The sequence below is a fragment of the Desmodus rotundus genome, chromosome 3 (genome assembly GCF_022682495.2).
Source record: "Desmodus rotundus isolate HL8 chromosome 3, HLdesRot8A.1, whole genome shotgun sequence".
NCBI lineage: Eukaryota > Metazoa > Chordata > Mammalia > Chiroptera > Phyllostomidae > Desmodus > Desmodus rotundus.
The window spans coordinates 46,748,159-46,763,923 of record NC_071389.1 but is presented as its reverse complement, the minus strand read 5'-3'; the positions used below and the strand labels follow the sequence as shown (position 1 = coordinate 46,763,923).

At 37.3% G+C, this 15,765-nt stretch overlaps 1 protein-coding gene across 11 annotated transcripts in view; it reads right to left on the bottom strand.

Moving 5' to 3' along the window:
• Positions 1 to 15,765, bottom strand: part of SGIP1 (SH3GL interacting endocytic adaptor 1) — a 193,139-nt gene that overhangs the window by 111,766 nt on the left and 65,608 nt on the right. The gene's annotated exons all lie outside the window — the stretch shown is intronic.

Below are 15,765 nucleotides of genomic sequence, written 5' to 3'. Positions count from 1 at the left end.
AATTTTAATTCACCCTTCAAGGCCTAGCCAAATGTCACCTCCTCAGAGAGGATTTCTCAGTCCTAATGGTATAAGAAATTGACTATTCTGTGCTTCTCCAAAATGTTGCTCTTATATGTATTGTAATATATCCAACTGTTCCACTTAATATTTCCTGTATCAGCTTCCCTGATGATAGGCTGTCACCTTTCTTATGACAGAGGTCAAGGTTCCTACATTTGTATGTCCCCTACACCTAATACAAGTACTATATAATACTTATTGATTTAAAATATCTTCCAGGAAGCATCGTTCAGGCAGTGTTGGGGTATGAAGGCTTCTTTCTTCCATCCAGGACAAACAGGCCCAGTCTTGATTTTGCCATTTTTATCCTGTCAAGGCTTTGTTTAAGATTCTCATTTCCAGCGTGTTCCATAGTTACTTCTGTGACTTATGTTCCTTGTGTTACTGAGTATTATTCAAACATGCTAAATGCTTATATTTCAAAACCTTAGGTTTCTTTTTTTCCTGGGATTTGGAAAGTCTTTTTGACAAGTTGGAGTGGAAAAGTCACTGAGTTTCAGGATTTGTTTGGCACTACCAGGTGGAACAAAGGGGAAAACACTGACAGAATGAGGGATTTGATGACACCTTCTTCCAAAACATGTGAGTCAGCCCAAACTGCTCAGATTATCTGAGTCATTCATTATTTGGCTTTCAGGGTACTACTCAAATATAATCTCCAAAATGCCTCTGTTCTGTCTGATTTTGTACTTTCATAGTCATTTCATATAAAACATTTAGGTTTTTAAAATGTCAATGTTTGTTTAAAAAAAAGCCTCCCACATAAAAACTATTTTTCATTTCTCTCTGCAGGAGGAGTTTTTAGAAAAAAAAGTTATTGACATTTGAAAAGCTACTCACCCACAATATTTAGGAACACCTTCCCTCCCATCATTTTTAACTTTGATTGTTAAAAACTTTCTTCCCTCCCATTTCTAATTGCCTTATCTCCTTACAGGGACAAAAATATCAGTTACAATCATCATTTTTTTCCTTTGATTTTCCTTGGGTTTTGAGTCTCTTAATTGGTTTCTCCATGTGTCCAATTTAGCTTTGGCTTTACAATGAATGCCATATTCACCAATCACTACTGGTTTTTATGGGGCCATGAAACAAATGCTATTATTATCATATGTTTTCCAATCACTTTACTTTCTATAACTTTATCATGATTAAGAAATAGCCCTACCAAACAGATCAGAAAATACACACAGATTCCAGTAATTCTTGTATTAAATTAGTAACAGAGCAGGCAATAGTAATTTTCCATAGACTGTCCTGTTTTTGACCACCGATTTGGACAATAGCCAATAGGAACTAGGTCATGAACATCACGAGTTGTCCATTTTCCAGTGAAAAGTGTGCTGGATCAGGATCTGGGAAACATAGAGTCCATTCCCAGGATCATTTCTAAATGTGAAGCTGAATACAAGTTGCATTCATTTTGCATTTTGATCTTTCATTCTATAACAAATCAGCCAGTAAAAAGGATCAAAGAATTTGCACATGTTCACAAAACGCTATGCTAGTCCATAGCTTTACTTTCATTGAAAGTCACGTTTCCCATACACAGAATACAGCTATATGTGAAATGCATACAGGAATGCACCAAAGATGGGATGTTCCGGAAAATCAAAACTAATCCAATTGTTGAAAAAAAAATCATTGAAAACTTTCCCCCTTAAAAAGTGGAGAAGATTTGGGAAGTTTAGGAAGGCAGGAAAAAAAACCATGGAAGACTAAAAAGCAAACAAAGTAGAAAATGTAAAAGTTCTTCACATCTCAGCAGCTCTTTGAGAAAATGAAGGAAGAAACAATCCTACCAACTGTGTTAAAGTGGATGAGGATGTGTGCACATGTCTTTTGAGAGTTTATTTCAAAAATTCAAAGAAATTCTTTGAAAAAAAGCAATGAGTCAAAGACCTTACAGGAATAACAAATTTAAGCTACTATATATGATAACTTGATAAACTTAAGAAAAATCACACACTGTGTCAAATGATTCTTCATTCATGACTCTAGAACTCAATGAAAATTTTAGTCATTTTCTACAGTGTAATTTTTCCTGGGCCGGGTCATGAATCTTTTGTCAACTATTTTTTACCAAACATGGGAGGAAAAAATAGTGTTTTTGAGAAATGAAGTGACTTTTTCCTTGCCAGTATCAAAACAGAGAGCTCAAAAGGGAAAAAAGTGTTTTTGTTTTGATGATCTGGGAGTAGAAGGACTCTTTTCCAGGCTGTGGAACTGAGAACCTCTTCCTTGTGCATCCAGAACTGCCGAATTAGACATTGGACTTAGACAAACAGATGTTAGATTTCTGCAAGAACATTTAGGTTCCATTTATTACATATATAATCAAACTAATGAAGGTATGCTTAATCATTTAATTTAAATTTTTTTCTAAATACAATGCTCCTTAAAAGCAAATCGTTCTCCATCGACTAATGGATGGATAAACAAATGTCGAATACCCATACCATAGAATATCATTCAACCAGAAAAAGGAATGAAGAATTGATATATACTATGACATGAACGAAGCCTGAGAACATTATGCTAAGTGAAAGAAGCCAGATATAAAAAGGCACAATTAGTATGATTTTATTTATATAAAATATCCAAAGCAGAATATTTCATTGATACAGAAAGCACATTAGAGGTTGCCAGGGGCAGAGTGGAGGGGACACAGGGATGCTTAACAGGTAGGTACAAAGGTGATAAAAAGTTGTGGAACTAGGTAGTAGTGATGGTTGCACAACATTGAAAATGCACTAAATACCACAAAATTGCACACTTTAAAGTGGCCAAAATAGGAAATTTTATGGTATGTGTATTTTACCACACATATGAAAAAAGACACAGACTAGTTCAAGCCAGATGCTTCTGTGATAGGAGGGGGGAAAGATGAAAGGGAGTGGGGAAGGAAAAAAAGAAACAGAATCTGTAGACATGTAGAAGGGAGCAGAATGCATGGCCTCCTTTGGAATCCAAAGATCTGGGATCAAATCCCAATTTGACCTTCTGCTGGTTGTCATTTGCAGCAAAATTAATAGAGAGTCTATGAGGTATTGTGTTACTTTCTATGTTCGATTTATGTTCTCACAGGGCATGAGCTTTGGAGGGACAGGCTTAGTTTCTTTCTCTGTAATTACTAGGAACAAGGGGAAGTCACTGCTTGGTCACTGAGTACCTCATATGTGCCAGGCACTATGCTGAGCGCTTTACACAAACTAATTCTTTCAACAAGCCTGGAAGGTATTACTGACCCCCTATTTGGTGGATTAACAAACAGACACAAAGTGCTTAAATTCCTCTTCCAAGGTCACTAAACAAACAAGTGATAAAACCAAGATTTTGAGTCAGGTTTGTTTGGCTCCAAGCTAAGCAACTTCTTATAGGGTGTTAATGATGATTCTCACAGTACCCAGGGCAACGTCTGGTACACAGCAGATACAACATCAGTGTTTATTTAACATTTTTTTAAAAAGCCACTGAAAGTTTGTATAATAATTAAAACAGAAAAAAATGAACGACTTTTCCTGATGTTTGTGATCTACATTCCATCGATGTTGAGTTTTTTGATATTCATTTTTGTATACAGAATTACTAAGGAAGGAGAAGGAGCCCCAAACTGCACAGGACAGACCTATTTGAATGCATAGGCATTAGGCCAGGGACCCAGGGTGAGGAGTGCGCTGTGACCCCACCGTGTTTTTAGGTGAAGAATGTACACAATGGCACATTGAAAAGCTTGATTTAGCCCAAAACACATATTACAAATAAAGATGAGTAGATGTAAATTTATTAAGTACACTTACACTATTTTAGAAAATACGTCAGGAACTTCCTTATCTTAGCCCAACACAATCTTATAAGGGGGGAGCTATTATTGTATTGATTAGGTACCTCCCATGGGGCATGAGGAGTAACTGGTGCCAGGTCACACAAGTGGTAACTGGCTGACCACTCCACCAAGTCCCTCTGCCTGACTCCAGAGTCCATGCCCTTCATGTCTTTGGAATATCTTTTTGTTACTCATCACAATTCATTTTGACCTCTTATTAAAAACAAACAAACATACATGCAAAAAAAAACCCCTTGATTTTTTAAAAATTGAGAGACATTTTTAGAAAAATTAGGCTGCGTGTATCTCAAACACAAAGACTATATTTTGCATATTTAAATCTTTTAATGCTCCCCAACAAACATAACACTCGAACATGTTTGCTAAAAGAATTATTTCTATAACAAATATAAATTTTTTGTTTGAATCTTCATCAGCTTGGAGGGTTACTGAAAGGTGAATCACATATAATGGAATTATTTACTTTCTGCAAGAATCCAGGCCAAACATATGGTCTCAGTAATAAAAAACAGGCAAATTTAATTGTCCCGGACATAATGTACATACTGACAGCAACTCTAGACGGGCAATATCTATTCATTATGATGTTCAATGTATTTCTGTCAGAAAAGATCATGATGCTTTGCACACCAGCTCTTCCTCTAACTTTTAAATATAGGTACTATAATTTAATTGAAATTCTTTGTCAGAGAATCTTACAGAAAGACGTAAGACCAGTTAGGATGAAGGCCAGTCTCTCCCATAATTTTTAAAATGATATTTACAATTTTTTTGACTACTGCCTAAGATATGGAAGATGCTTAATTAAGGTGAGTACCAGGGAATATGAAAAGTTGAGTTCAGTGTCTAGCTATACTTGGAACATGGTAGTCAGTCAACAAATGGTTGACTGCTCTACATACTTGCGATTTTAACCAATTCGTTTAAAATTGGTAGGTATGCACTCTTTGGTCTGAATGCTTTATCTTCACTTTTATGTGATTTAAACATAATCCAGGGAATCTTCATACTTAGCAAGAACAAAGCCTCTATACAACATGGTACCCCAACATTCTGAGCTAAGCCTATTGGGAGAAACGAGCATCTTAGTGACTGACACACTCCATCAGTACTGAATTGCACAGCAGCCTGATGCTGAGAGCACTTTGAAGTTCACATCTGATATATGGAAGTTCATGTTAGTGCACTAAAATGGAAATTGCTAGAAGGAAATTATGACCTTTAAAAGCTAAAAACAGTAATGACTTTTCTAAAAAAGAAATATTTAATCTTTTGGTACCATGGAAGAAAATGTTAAAGATGGTCATAGAACAGGTTTGTCACAAAAAGGACTTAGTGTTTGATATGCTAATGTTCATGTAATGAAGGAGCTGGGTGGAATTAGGGAGAATTTTAAGCAGACAAAACTTTCTATTAAGCTTCAAGTACAGTAACAGGATCCATGGGAAGCAGATGTAGTTATAAAGATGAAGGAGCTCTGAGCTCCGTAGGACAGGACTGCTTCAAATCTCATCTTCACCATCTCCTGGGCAAATTACTTAACCTCCCTGAACCTCAGTTTTTTCAGGTATGTATTATAAAAGGTTTTGTAAAGTTTAAATCCCAGCTAAATAACATGTGAAATACATTACACACCACTTTATACAGATTTCTTTTGCTTTTCTTGCAGTTTTGATTTATAAAGCAACTAGAAATCAGTTATTTTAACTAAGTACGTAAGAGTAACTAAATGCCTGGTTTCAGCACTTACAGCATCTCCAGAGCTCTATTCTTTTAGAAACAAAAAATGCATCAAGATTAGAAAATAATCGCAGTTCCAAAATCTCAAGCTTTTCTTGGTTACAGCTATACTAACAACAAAACCAAACTTGATCTCAAGAAATGTAATTTACTAACTTTTATCATAAAGGGTAAATGGGCATTGAAAGACTCACAGTAAGAAATAAAACTATGTCCTGTAGCAGGAAAACACAGCATTGATTAAGCCTTTACTATGTACATGTCTATTACAAACTTTAATCAGCTGGTGTTCCCAGAATGATTTGGAGGCAAATCTATTCTATTGTACTTGGGTTACTTCTATTATACTTGGGTTAGTATATAAAATTTGGAGCTTTCAGATTCCATGCTGGTGGAAAGACATTCACCTTGCTTGGAGAACAATGCTTCAAACACCAGTGAAATTAATTTGATCTGCTAATGAGAATGCTATTCTGTAGAGTGGTTTCTCTCTTATCATTTCTTTCCCTCTGTCATTCTCTCTCCACATTGATGGATTCTCGTCTCTTCTCCCATCTCAAGTCCCTCCTGAGCCTGACGGTGACATGCACACAGAACCAAAGTTAATGATCCCACTCAGATGAAATCTGGTTTCCAGACTCAAACACAAATATTCAACTGAATCTTAATTATCTAAACCTCATTTTCAAAACATTCCATTTCAACAAGAAAATAAATTTAAAAGAAAGCAAACTGGACAGTAACAAACGCTTTTTGTATGCCCTTGCCTTTTTATACATCATCCAGAGAGAAAGAAGCAAGTCTTTTGGTAAAATCTCTAAATTGTCACTACATGTACCTGTTAGTGCTGTCAGTTAAATTCTTCAAAGGTGGCTGAACAAGAAAGCTGGAATGCGTCTTACACAGAATTGTTTTGGTTTAATTCTAATCTACTACATGGAAGTAGAGTGGGAGAAAGGGGAAAGGAGATTTGATTGGCACGGCTGACCCAGCATACCACACGTTATTAGCTAAATTTATCTAGTAAGAATCATGAAATATCCTTCCAAAAGGAAATGGAAATGGTTAAAGTTAAAAACAAATACACAGGGAGTTATATTTTTTAAAAAATCAGTCATCAGATAAACATACACAAAATAAAGATTTTAAAGGGTAACTAAATAAAGAATTTAAGCCTGGGCTGGTGTGGCTCAGTGGACTGAGTGCTGGCCTGTGAACCAAAGGGTTGCTGGTTCAATTCCCAGTCAGGGCACATGCCTGGGTTGTGGACCAGGTCAGATCCCCAGTAGGGGGTACATAAGAGGCAACCACACATTGATGTTTCTCTCCCTCTTTCTCCCTCCCTTCTGCTCTGTCTAAAATAAGTAAAAAAAAAATTTTTTAAAGAAAAGATTTTAGCTCTGAGTTCTTTGAGATGCCTTAAAGGTCTCTGGGATGCATGTGGATTGACCCTGTTTGCAAAATTTATAGTAATAATAATGATTATCCATATATTTATTCACCTTTCCTCCATCTGTCTACCTCTCCATCTGGCCATCTATCCACCCACCCATCCATGTATCCTTTGACCATAAATTCCAATAGGTAACAAAGTTCATTGTCATGAAGTTCTTCCTGTTAGATAATACAAATCTATCAAGTTGCACTGAAAATCTGCTCTTCTTCAGTCTATTCTCTTTGGAGGCAGAAAATAACAACTCAGCCCTTTTGAAAAAAACATTGGTAGGCTTGCAGGTTTACTAAGCCATCCCTTCAATCATCTTCTTAGGCTACATGATCATATTATTCTTCCCTTTCTTTACATATCTTATATTTCAAATATTTAAATTCATGTTTGTTACTCTACTAATGATTCTATTACTCTAAGTCCTCATATTTCTATAGCAAGCTCAGATATCAACTTTTCTTGTCATTGGTCAGTGTTCTCTTCATCAACCTCCCACTATTGGGCAGGGCTATATTCAAGCCTTTCATTCAGTGTGTACAGTAAGCAGATTTCTGAGTATTTGGGTTCACTGTTAAAAGATACGATATCTAATATTACCCTTGAATTATGTGAGATCAGAGATCAGTAACAAAACCCCTGAAACACCTCCCTTCAATTAGGCAGCTGTCACACACTTAAGCTCCTCCTTATCTACTCATTAATGCACATGCATAATTGTGTGGTGTTTGAGATGAAGAGTTACATGAGATGAGAATGTCAGGAGCCAGATCGTACAAATTCTTGAAGGTCAAGTTAAGGACTTTAGATTTTAAGTGCCCTGGGAGGTCACTGAAAATAATGGAACGGGAAAGGAACATCATCTGAATACTTTCTTCCCCCTTCAGCAGTATTTATTACCTAGTACCAGAAGACTCCAATAGGATTTAATTTGTGTAATGGTCACTATGATGTCCTCCATAAATAACCTGCCTTTTCTAGATCATCAAGAGACAACATAATACTGAATATTGCTTTAGTGTTATAAGTATTATGCTGTAGTAATTATTTGAAGACCACTTTTTGAGTCAGGTTCTATACAGAAAGTCTAACTAAAGTATTTAATTCACTAAAACAGCTGAATACCCGAGTCTCTCTCACCACTTAAGAGTTTAGTGTTTGTGATAGTATGTAAATACAACAATTTTGACAATCCTAAATGAGATTCAAAGTGAAAGCCTTCTGTTTAAACCCCTATGAGTCCTGAACTCAAACTCCTCATAGAGTTCTGTTATGTTTGTGGTCAGCCCCCAAATCGTATTCTAGCTACACCACTAATGAGGTGTACGATATTGAGAAAAATCAGTTGATCTCTCAAGAATTTAGCTTTCTACCTAAAATACCTGTTTCACATGGTGATAAATAAAATGCTATTCAAGCAAAAAGTGGTATTATTTACTTGTATAATTATCATTTTAATTGAGTTGAAAACAGTAAATTATAGCAGTATATATCATATAAAAGTAAAGATCCAATCCAGTGCAAATAGTAAAGTTTCTCTCTTCCCCGATTAATATGAAAAAGGAAAAAAATTTTCCTTTCAATTTTCCCTCCAAAACCAAGTAAGAGTATATTTTCTAATACCTTCTGTTGGATAATATTAACTCTAAGATTCTATGAAATCTTGCTTAATTTTCAACACTCTACAAAAATAATGACAATTGGTCACCTGAGCAATGGGTAATCTAAAACTGAACTTCTTCCCAAGCCAGCTCCTTCCCCAAGGGTTCCACCTACAAGTAAAATGGTGCCATTGTCCCTCAAGATGCTCCATCCAAGAACCTAAAAAGCACCTTTGACTCCTCTTTTTCCTTTCTCTCCACAGTGTTGTTAGTGCTCTTTCTGATACACATCCAATCTATTCACCCCGGCTACTTTCACCTTAGGAAGTTGTCAACTTCAAGACATGGCCTCTAAAACTGCCATTGGAGGGGGAATAAAAGCATGAGGAAGTCACCCTGACTACTTTACCATCTCAGCCAGGAAGAGACAGAGTTTTGCTCATATACCATTGACTTATATACCATATGGTCTCACCTACTTTTAACAGATGCTGGAAAATGAAGTCCCTGGCTGTGAAGCCACTTCCCAGCAACAGCTTTGCACCATGGAAAGGGAACTTGGCCCTTTGGAAGTCAACTAGCTGTATCTTCCAATCCCTACATGGAGAAGCCATATCTCTCATTATCATTTATCTGTAGCCAGAAGCTCTAATCCCACATAATTAACTCGCTGCCACTTGCTGCCTGTGTTACTGTGGATAAATTTATATCTCTCTCAGCCTCAGTATTCTCTTCCATTAAGTGGGTCTTATTTCATAGGACTGCTATGAAAACTAAAGAAATCATGCATATATTTGCTTAGCAAAATCAAAGGCTTGTGATAATCAATATTTCCTGGAAATTGAATTGGAATATAAAATGGGTCCCAGGAAAAATTCTTAAAATTGTTTGGTCAGGGCTAAAACCTCACTTTTTATGTTTTTAAAATTTAATATGTATTACATTTTATATATATGTATATGTTAAAACTGTAACTTTTTTCTCAGAAAATTCAATTCTGCAGAATAAGATAAGCCAGCCTTAAGCTAGCATTTACTCAATGCCTGCCATGGACTTTTCATGCATTATCTCATTAAAAATCACAGCACTGCACTGTGATGTAGGTATAACCTTTTCACTTTACAGACAAGGAAGGGGCTTCTCAAAGAATATCCAGAGTTTGCCAGCACAGAATGGATACTGAGCGATGGGGTCAGGGGTCATATTTGTGTTTGTTGGAACTCAGGGCCTGTGCTCCTGACCCATAGGCACACATTTGCTGGGTGGCTGAGGGGAGTGTGGGTGGTGCACACAGCGCCCTGCCCTGACCGTGCACTTGCTCACATCCCTCAGAGCTCTCCAGTTGGTTCTCCTCCCGGTTCATTCCCTAGTCTCCTCTCCCAGCACTCCTGGGAATATCTGCTCTACACGGTCTACTCCATCGTCTTGCTAGCATTATTATCGGGAAAAGAATTTTAAATTCAGGAAAATAGAAAGCAACATCAACAACTAATGTCAGTAGTTGGTATGTAGGAATGAAGTATTTTCTATGCCACCAAGTCCTAACATGTTGAGTACGTTTTACCTTTGGAGAAATTGAAGAGATTGACCAGGCATCTTTGTGACAGGTTGTCTCCTCATAGATGGGGTACGTCCCTCTAGGCCTTTTAGGACTCCCGTATGATAGAATAGATTCAGCCACATAACCAGAAGGCAAGGGAAAACAATACCATTTCTATCTCTGAATACCAGTTTTAATTTTGTCAATGGTGATAGTGTTCATCTTCCTCATTTCAAATACTCTCTGCCATCAATTGCCAGCAAAACCCACCCCACCACTATGGTGCACCCTGTGCCTCTCAGCTATACCCAATGGTAGGTCTTGCTTGAAACAGCTTGCTGTTTCCCATCTGCTTAGGAGTGCTCTCCAGTATTGAGCCGGTTTTACATATAAGTTGTGCAGATTCAAGGCTGGTAGGCAACTGGCCACTGTGTGTGATTATACTCCAAGACTTGGTCCCTTATCCTAAAGGAACTTGTCATCTGAGATAACAAAGGAGTACTTTATTTAGGAAATATGAGAGAGTGATAAGGAAAGTTAGAAGACTATTATAAATTTAAGCACACTTTATACACAAAGTAAAACTTGGAATGTCTGAATTCTGTTGAGAAACAAATGTAGTAAAAACCCCATTAGAAGACAGTTCAGTTCATAGAAAAAACACATGGCTCTAATCCTGTTTTCGTCAGGGTGTATGTTTTATAATTCCAAGAAAAACACACTCATGAAAATGGTCTCTCTAGCTGTAACAAATAAGGTCTTTTACATGTAGGAGTGGCTCTTTTCGGTCACAGACTCCATTGGAAATCTAATAAAAGCTATGGATCTTCTCCCCATAAAATATTGATGCTCACATTATCTACCAGGGTGTGAGCACTATTCCTGGGAGTTTATAGGCTCGCTGTGTATCATGGACTCCAATTTAAGTCCCTTCCTCTGTAGAAACTCAGTTTTTAAAAAAATTTTACGCTGTGTAACCATAGTGTATAATGAATGATTTTGGCAGAGATGACTCAGCTATTCCTAGCATTATGGTGACTCTTCATCAGAAATTAAATAAATTCCTTAACACCTCAGAAGGAATTAGAGCCTCAGTCAGGCTTAGAATTCAGTGTCTGTCCCTGGACCCATGATGATGGATGCTCTGAATGAGTCAATCAGCCGAGTCCTCTGTCATGTTCTTGCTCGAGAAGCCTCCCTATTTTTCTTCTGGATGGTTTAGTCATCCCTCTGCTTCTATTAAAAACAGTCAGTGTTGTGCTGGAACTGCAGCTTTCAGAGTGGAGTGGAAGGAGGAAAAAAAGCCTAGTTAGTTCAGAGCAGTAATAGAGACTAAAAAGCTTGGTCACTAACAATGAAAATGAAAGAAAAAATAAATGTGATTCCTACGTGTGTGCTAACTACAATGTTAGGCCTTCTCATGTACTTGACCTCATTTACTCCATAAATCATCCTGCTGGGTAGCTATCATCCACCCACTTTTTACATTTGGGTAGCCAGAGGCTCCAAGAGATTATATAACTTGTGTAAGACTCCATGGTTAATACATTGCATTAATATTTAAATATTTTTGTGTCTAATTCTGAGTCTAGCATTTTCCTACTATATAATGCTTTTTAATATACTTATTAAAAATATGAGACCTAACTCCACGCTTCCAGTATCTTGCAATTATCTATGTCTGAGAGATCTCAAAGTTTTCTTACCTAAAAATATATGCATGGAGGAAAAAGGTAACCTATACTTCCTAGAATACTTAGACAAATTCCAACACTAAGGTCACATGGTTTTGGCTGAGTGACAAGGCAATTGAAACGTTACATGGAGGCCTGGGCTTCCATCCAAGAGCATTCAGACTCAAGCATTAGTCACCCTTACCCACAGGAAATAGGTTTCAATCCCCCTTCCTAGTCGATGCCTAAAACTTCGGTAAGTATGAATCCTATTATTATATTATCTAATATGTTATCTTATTATGCAGTGTATATATTACTGTTTTTTCCTGTACATACATAGCTATGATGTTCAGGAACATAGCTATAAGTTCAGTTTATAAATTAGGCACAGTTAAGAGGTTAACAATTATAATTAATAAAAAAAATGGTACAATTTTAGCACTATACCGTAATAAAAGTCATGCAAATGTGGACTCCTTCTCTCTCTCTCCCTCTCCCACTCTCTCTCTCTCTCTCTGTGATAACTGATCTGATAACACAGACGGCTACTAAGTGACTAGTGGGCAGGCAGAGGTAGCATATACATCATGGGTACACTGGACAAAGGGAGGAGGGAGTGGGACAGTGTGAGATTTTGTCACACTACTCAGAATGGTGCAAAATTTAAAACTTATGAATTGTTTGCTTCTGGAATTTCCCATTTAATAGTTTTGGACCACAGTTGTCTGGGGGTTACTTGAAACCATGGAAAGTGAAACTGAAGATAAGGGGGGACTACTGTACCGCCTTTTCTCTCAAGACATGGCTAATGGAACCGCAGAGACAATCAGTGGTACTAGGCAGTAATGATGAAACTTCATATCCTCTTTCCATTCACCCTCAGACGCCAAATTAGCCTTCACCTGTATTTCATTCCAGATCAAAAGTAAATGCCTTTATGAACTGTCATGGCTGGAATATCAGCTTCTTTTGGGCTGGAAAAGGGTCATGAGTCATTGTTTTGCTACATGTTTAAGAGCTCTGGGACATACCAGGTAACACAGTAGTTCTGTCACAATCTAGACTGACTGGCTTCCCCCACATTTCACTGATACATGGTCTGGCATAAGGACCATGGCACCAGGCTCTTTAAATTCTTAAAAGTATCTCCTAAAAAAGTATCCAGATTAAAAACAAGGCCACATTAAAATTCTTTAGGGTTCTGTCTTTGAGGTGTTATGTCTCTTCAGCCTTCTTTGACAGCTTCCCATGTCTACACCTCCTTTCATTTCTCTGCCTCTTAGGGAAGGTAGCTGAGAGGAGGGGAGCAGCTGGTCTGGGGCCTGTATGTTAAGAGAGCCCTGCCCATGGGGCACCACCTGGGGAAGGACTGCCATAGAGCAACTGTGTAGTCAGATAAGAAAGCCTTTAATGTCTGCTCTGAAGATGTCTTCCAAGGTCATGCTCAGAAATGACTCTGGTCCCCTCCCTTGGTAAATGCCTCCTGTAACCCACATGAAAACTTTTGGCAAATGCATATTGAGCATCTACTATCTGCTGAAGTTTATTCTAGATATTAGACTATGGAGACAAATATGATAGAGCTTCTGCCTTTGAGGAGCACTACTTAGTTGGGAAGAGAGATTTATAAATGTAAATTTAAAATATAGCAAGATATTAGCACATGGTCCCATGCAGTAGTTAGGTCTATGAGAGCAGAGAGCAGGCACCCACCCCAACCCAGGATCGCAGGGAAGAGTCCCATCTGACACGCACAATGTGAGTCCCAAAAGATGAGTAAGAGTTAGTCTGGTGGGAACAGAAATGTGGGCTGAGCATTCTAGACTGAGAAAACCACACAAACATAGGCATGGAAGGATTAAATAGATGACACCTAAATGTAGTTTACTATTTGTTACTAAAACTACGTAAGAAGGAAACAGTGACAGGAGACGGGGCTGCACTGGCAAAGATCAGGTCATGGGGGTCCTTTATGCCAAAACAAGGACTAGAACTTCATTCTTTAGGTTACTAGGAAGCAAAAGTAGGCTTTTAGCAAAGCATTTATATGTGTGTTTAGATTTGTATGCATCAGGGAAGATGGACTGAGAAGTGAAGACAAGAAGCAGGGAGACTAGTTTAGAGACCATTGCAACAATCTGGTAGAGAGATAGGACGAGGGCCTGAAACTGGGCAGTGTTAGAGGGATGAAGACAAAAAGAGTGGATTAAGGATTTGTTTAGGAGATAAATTTAAAAAAAAAATGGGGACTGATTGGATATTGGATTGGACATGGGAAGAACTCAAGATGATTTGTAGACAGAAATAAGAGGCTAAAGGTTGACCAGGGAAGACTCAAATGTCCTAGACTATACACCAGCTAACTGTGGCTGATTGAATGCAATCATTCATACTTCATTACATAGTGGTAATCATTTATAAAGTAGACATTCATCACAATCACATATTTTGAGCCTCCCAACTGGCCTATGGCAGGGGGGACATTATTTTGTCACAGATGAAGAAATAGGCTCAGAGAAAATTAAATGGACTTGGTCAAGATCATATAACACAACACTGGTAGAGTCTCTGGTTTACACAAGAAATAAAAAATTGTCTTTAAGTTTTGCTATATAGAATTATTAATATTTGACCATTTTGGCTATTCTGGTAACTTCATATGGTTCACCCTAACACCATGCTATGTTCTTCAATGGGTGAATTTCATTGTCTGAGATCTCAGTGCAGAAATGGAGGTTTTCTCTTCTTTCATTATTTTAGAATCTTTCTGTTTCTGTAGCCTAGTGACTTTCTTGCACAGACTATTCTGCTACATTGTGAGAGGAAAGTCAGAACTGTGGGAATAAATCCAAAGAGGAAGCATTATAGTCCTAGTAACTTCTTTGATCTGTAGAAAAGCGCTTCTTTTCTAGCACTTGCCCCTCTTATACATCTCATCATATTTAGCTTACCTTAGAGGCAGCTTTCCAGAGACAGATTCTAGCTATCTCACTAGGTTCTCATGAAGGTCAAATAAGATAATGCATGTGAAGAGGATTTATCAAGTGTTGCCCAACACATAGTACTGTGTTGTTATTCTCTTGTCAGTAATGGAATAAAAGGGAGGACAAAAAACTTGAGTCAATATCCTTCAGACTCCTTCCTGATTCATCGGCACATTCTAATGTTCAAGCAACTAGGTGTTGATTATATCTAGTTATACAAAATTTTAAAAATACTCTATAGCCACTTTTCTTATTAAGATATTGGAGAGAGTTGGAAAGTAATTACTTAGACATAGGGCAATCAGAGATAATAATTTTAACCAACCTGAGTATTGCTCTCTTTTCCTATTTCATTCTTCCTTCCTTTCCAGACCCCACCTTTAATATTCTGCCTAAAGAGATTAGGTCTCCCTACCCTGAACATTTATATGTAGTTTTTAATAAAGGGCCTCAGTGTGTTTCACAGCTCTACACAGTGTGGTCTGTGACTGATTCTTTTCCATGCACACCTTTACTCTTCAGACACTCCATCAGAAGCCATACAAGTGAATACTCTAATTCCAGCCCTTTAGTTTCAGTTTTTAGAATCCCCTTATTACATCTAAACCATTGCAAAAGCACTAATGCACTAATTAATCATTTTTTAAATGAAAATTTAACTCTTGTGGGCCACTCTGCATAGTCTCTGAATTTACTCACCCAGAAAGTATAGAATTTAATATATAAATCCTACAAAGGATGTGATTTTTATATATAAATTATTATATTCCTTTATTAGGAAATGAAAATTTTTACTTGTGAAGCACCATGAAAAAATGGTTTTTTCATAAATAGCTTGGAAAACCTTTAATACCTTCTCAAAGACTGAAC